The sequence below is a fragment of the Eulemur rufifrons genome, chromosome 19, assembly GCF_041146395.1.
Source record: "Eulemur rufifrons isolate Redbay chromosome 19, OSU_ERuf_1, whole genome shotgun sequence".
NCBI lineage: Eukaryota > Metazoa > Chordata > Mammalia > Primates > Lemuridae > Eulemur > Eulemur rufifrons.
This window is the reverse complement of record NC_091001.1, coordinates 65618491-65624490: the sequence shown is the minus strand read 5'-3', so window position 1 is coordinate 65624490 and position 6000 is coordinate 65618491. Positions and strand designations below refer to the sequence as shown.

Here is a 6000-nt window from a genome sequence, read left to right as displayed (position 1 = left end):
TCCCACCTCCGCCTCCCAAAGTGCTGGGATTATAGGCTGGCCACTGTGCCCAGCCCGGCTCTACATCTTCATCAGTTTCAAGCCCTTGATTATTGTCTTTGTCCATGTTGTGCTGCTATAACAGAATACCTGAGACTTGGTAATCTTATAAAGAACAGATTTATTTCTTACAGTTCTGGAGGCTGGGAGTCCAAGGTCAAAGGGACTGCATTTGGTGAGGTCCTGCTGGCTATATTATCCCATGGGGGTTGGGAAGGGATCTAACTTAATCTTTTTTCAGAAACCTACTCCAGTGATAGCTAACCAACTCCAGTAACAACAGCATTAATCCATTCACCTCTTAAAGCTCCCTCTTCTTAACACTGTTGCATTGGGGATGAAGTTTCCAACACATGAACTTTGAGGGACACATTCACACTGTAGCAAATATTAAAAGCAAACCAAACAAAAATATGCCCAAAATATTTTTTCTCTTCAAATTACAAACGACCTCATGGCTATTTCTTCATGGCCTGTGGAGAATGGTGTAGTGGCGCATCTGCTATACGGGAGGCTGGCAACAAACAGAATTACCCCTCTTCAAATTTCACCAGACCACAGGCAGATTAGGGGAACCTGCCAGTCTGTTGCTACTTGTGTACCATGAACAACTGGTACTTCTGAGGGCTTTGGCTTGGTAGGACAAGGGAGATCCATACTGCTAAAATCAGCTCTCACTGCATGCAGTCTGGGCTCTAGAAAAACCTAGTGCTACCCCGACCCAAAATTTAGCATCACTTTCTTCCATTTCTGTTGCTATGGATTAAAATGTAAGATGGAGCCAAGTGTCTAGTGGCAAGTTAACACATTACTTGAACTTGATGCAATGCTTGATTTCTTCATTCCTTAATTTTGCTTAAAAGATGAAACATCCCATTCTTTTAATACAGCGGTTCCCAACCTTTTTGGAACCAGGAACCGTTTTCATGGAAAACAATTTTTCCACAGACCAGGGTGGCTGGGAGATGGTCTCAGGATGATTCAAGTGCATTACATTTATTGTGCACTTTATGTCTATTGTTATTACATTGTAATATATAATGAAATAATTATACAACTCACCATAGATTGGGGACCCCTTCTTTAAAAGACAAAACATCTCATAGAGGTATATAGATTCTTGCTCCCATCCCTGGTGGCTATTATCAAAGATTCTTATTTGCCAGTGGATGAGAGAGAAGACCCCTTTATATTTTTGATCATCGAAGTGATGTGGTTTATGTGCTCATCCACATACTTGCTCCCTGCATCCATCAAATCTTTGGCTTTGTTGTTGCAGGTGTATTGGGCTGGCTGGTCCTGGAACTTCTCCTACTTGCAGGTTGCCAGGGCCTGAGCATATGGCTCTCCACGTACTGCTGCTTCTGCTGCACGGAGGCCTGGTTGCCCCACAGTAGCTGGCGCCGTGTGTGAGCATGAGGCCCCGCATCCTCCTGACGTTCTGTCTTTCCAGACCCTTCTTCGTGAGGGCTGCCACCTCCTGGACACCACCCTTTGCTGTGCCTGCCCCCATAGTGCCCAGATGGACCCAAAAGGGTGAGCCCACCCCTTCATTGGCATTTCCTGGGTCATCACAGTCTTCGCTGGTCCCAAAGCTAGTGCTCTTGATCATTCTGCTGTACACAGTTGGAAAGTTGCTCGGACAGCAGTGAGTTTTCTTCATAGTATTTTAATCTTATGGATAATTATAATTCTGAAAATTAGTAGTTATTTGTAGTTTTTAAAAATGCCAGTAGCGGTAAATTCTCTGTGGTATATTAAATATGATTTCAACATTTATTCTCACAGAATGAAACTATAATACTTACTTTTATAGCTAGGTGAGGAATGATCTGTGTCAGTAAAAAGATAGAAGATAAAACATATTCCTTTTACTTGGAAACTTATGATTGTGGATGCAATAAATATTATCTCTTTTTGAGGATGTTTTTAAACTGTTTAAATTAAATCAGATTGTTAAAATGTGAGTTTCAGAATATCAGCAGTGACTTAGATGTCATGATGTAGCTTATATATATAGTTTGAATGTGATAAAGAGCAGAATAGCAAAAATTCCTGCTCTTTCTACTCCTTAAAGAGAAAGAAAGTCCTAAAAACAAACACACATGCCTTTGGGTTTGAAGTTAGCTTTAGTTATTAAAAGAAAAACCAATATTATAATCAAAATTGGTCACTGGAGTTAGATCTGACTTCTGAGACACAATTCTCTGTCCCCATCTTCCCCACACCCACGGGACCCGCACAGCAATGCACACTCCCTTTCCCCTCGCACAGTGTTACTGGAGGTAAGACATTGGATGCTGAGAGGTGCAAGGTCCTGGGTATGAGTAGCAAAGCTTGCTGAACTTAGGCTTCACTACGGTGTTCCTTTTGAGATGAATGGCACATTTTGAGAAGGATAGGAGCGAGAAACCCAAAATATATATCCATTTGAGAAGGCCTCTTTTGCATAAAGGAGCTTTTATAATCTCTGAAATTACCTTATACAGAAAACAGTATCTGTAGTTTGTTAACTAATTCCATAGTAAATAATCAATTTTCTAGCAATTACATGGTGTTTACTAGACATATATTAGACTTGAAAAATAGAGCATTCATTTGGCAGTTATAAATTTTTCACATTAATACATAACAGAAACATTTAAGAAAAATGGGGCTACAGCTCCTTTTCTTTATTATCCCTTTTTTAAAGCAAAATTTTCTAAAGGATTATTTGCATTTGCTGCCTCTACCTTCCCAATTTCTCTCTTTTTATTGCCCCTTAAACTCTCTCCAAAGAGGTGTTTCCCCTGAACACTCTCAAGACTGGCCTTTTCCAAGCCATCGATGACCTACACTTTTCTAAGTCCATTGGTCAGACCTCAGGCCACATCTTAGGTGTCAGTAGCATTTGACGCAGCTGTTTACTCCCTTTTCTCTGAAACAGTTTCTTTACCCGGCTTCCAGGACATACCCTTTCTCCCTTTCCTCCTCCTCACTGAGCATCAGACGCCTCTGCTGGTCCCTCCTCTTCTCCCTGATCTTATAATCTTGGAGGGCCCCCAGGCTCTGTCCTCGGGCCTCTGGTCTTCCTTACTTACTCTTTTGATGATCTTACCCAGTTTCATGGCCTTAAATGCCATCTAGAAGCTGCCAAATGTATACCTCCAGCTCAGACTTCTCTCCTGAACTCCAGACCTTTATCCAACTGTCTACTTGACATATCAAACTTAACAAGTCCAAACTTGGACTCCTGTTCTTCCTTTTGAAGCCTGCTCCACTCACAGCCTACACCCCCTCAGGTGACGGTGACTCTATCCAAAACCTTTAGAGTTCTTCTTGACTCTTCTCTCTTTTTCTCTTTTCTCACATCCAAATCCTGTTGGCTCCTCCTTCAAAATGCATCCCGAATTTGACCACTTCTCACCATCTCCATTGCTACTACTCTGTTCTGAGCCACCGCGGTCTCTCTCTTGGAGTATCACAATCATTCCTACCAGGTCTCCCCGACTTCTACCTTGCCACACTGCATGAATTCAGTCAGAGTGATACTTCAAATGTGTAAGTCACTCCTCTGTTAAAAATTCACAATGGCACCCTCTATCATCCAGAGTAAAATACAGGACCTCACAAAGGCCTCCGTAACCCAGACAACCTGCTCCCCATCACCTCTTTGGCTTCAACTCTTGCTAAGCTCACCTTCCCTCATGCCACTCCAGCCGTGCTGGTCTCCCTGCTGTTCCTTGGACACCCCAGACATGTGTGTTCTCTCAGCCTGGGATGCTTCCCCGTGAGCACATGGCCCACTGCCCGACCTTCGTCACATGTTCGCTCAGTTCTCACCTTCTCGGAGAGGCCACCTTTCTAGAACTGGACTTGCCTTCCCTCTCCATACTCAGCACTCCTGTCCCTTACCCAGGTCTAATATTTCCTTTTCCCATAGCATTTATCACATGTAATTCCTATTGAAGTGACTTACTGTGGTTATAGTTTATTTTCTGTCTTCCACCTAGACTGTAACCTCCATAAGGACAGAGACCTTTGCTGGTTTAGTTCACTAAGCACTAGATCTGTGTCTGACACATGTTAGGAAATTAATAAATACATTTGAATGAATGAAAGTTCAAAACTTCAGAGGCATTAATGCCAGAAATGAGAAAAGTCTGTAAAAACTGTATCTCTGTTGATTCAGTGATTTTAAAGGGGATTTTTATCTCTTACTTCCTGCTGACAGACATGAGCATATGACTTTGTAAACTCAGAGATTAAAAGCACCCACAACAGTTTGTTCACCTCCATTGTTACTTTTGAAGAACTTGATAAGCATCTCTTCTTTCCATCCCATTTTTTTTTTTTTTTTGTAAGCCTCCTTTTGAATACTCATACTGCTCTGAAGGCATTTAGCTAAAGGATAGAATTAGTCAGGTTTCATGGTGAAAACTATATTATACTATACTATCTTTGAAGGGTAGTACTCATAAACCCCATCAGGACAGTGTTCGTAGTACTCACAGCACTGTCAGGGGCCTTGAATTCATGGCTCTGTTTTTTCAGCTGCAAGTGGGTGGACTCCTAACAGTAATTTGGTTTGTGGGTAAAACCGTTGACTACTGTTGGTCCACGTCTGACAACCACTATAGCTGTTACATGTTTACATCAATACTTCTCTTCTTTGAGACATTTCAAGAAGTGCTTTTGTCAGTATTATGAGACAGACTACATGCACTAATGACGCAATTTCGGAGGCTGCTCAAGTGTTTCCTGGTAAGTTTAGCCACTATGTTGTAGGTGCGTAGTAAATGACATCATGGTTTGTATAGAGGTTAAAAAGGGTCATTTCTCTCACTGTCCTCACTGGAAGGCCTAAAATAGCATAAGCTATTTTATTCTCTGGTTTTTACTCATGACCTTTTTCCCTCCTCCCAGGAAGCCTTAAGTGGATTTGCCATAATAACTGTATTATGCATATGATAGATAGAATCTGCATTATGATTGTATCTTTTTAAAAAGCAACTGTTGCCCCCTGGCAATGAGCAAAGACACCTCATTGGTGGTGTTGCTATTACATCAGTCAGGGGCAGAGCAGATGGACAGTCCTTTGTTTATCCTAGCTTGTTGCCTAGGTTGGTAGCCAAAGCTGTTTCATGCCTGGGGCACATCAAATAAAAAAGAAAAAAAAAAAAAGAAAAAGAAAAAAAGAAAAGAAAAAGGAAAAAAGGCAACTGTCTGTTATTTATAATGGACTACTACTTAAAGTAGCTTTATTTGAAGAAATCAAAATTCATCACTCAATTTTTAACACTAGGACTTGAGATTACTGGTTTTTTTTAAAAAAATCAAAAACATTAAGGGAATATAATTACAGGAATAAAATAACACTATTGGAAGTTCAGAAAATTAAAAAAATTACCCACAATTCCATCTAAACATTATGATAATTTGTACATATTTCCTGTCGATCACTTCCTATATGCATGCTGATTCTTTCTATAATTGAAACTAGTACCACCATCACTGGGTGGTAAGTTTTTTGAGAATGGTGACCTTTTCTGATCATTCTGTATATACTCATAGTTTAGCACAGAGCCCAGTACCGATAAGTGCTTGAAAAATTATTGCCAAAAGAATGACGTAATGAGTGGATTTGCTGAAGATCTAAAACTTAAGTATAATCAAGGTTGGATTGACTATTCTATTGGTTCACAGGGAAAGGCTAAAGTCCTAACAGTCAACAAACATCAGCCATTCTGTGACTTTCTCTTCTGCCCAGACTTCTTGGGGCAGACAGGAGGGGAAGGTGACAGTCAAATGGTGACATAGTTACTCTTCTGCTTTGCTTGGAAACAATAGCACTAATTCCTTTTATTTCTCCATTCCTTGTCTGCAGATTACCTGGACCTAGAATGGCCTTACATCTCTGAGATCCAGATTGCACGCTAATAAATGTGTTGCTGATTCTAAAATAAACTTGCAAATCAGGTT

General features: G+C 40.7%; 1 pseudogene; it reads left to right on the top strand.

The window, feature by feature from the left end:
* The first annotated feature begins 5035 nt into the window (after positions 1-5035).
* Positions 5036-5179, top strand: LOC138400448 (small nucleolar RNA SNORA48; annotated as a pseudogene).
* The last annotated feature ends 821 nt before the right edge of the window (positions 5180-6000 follow it).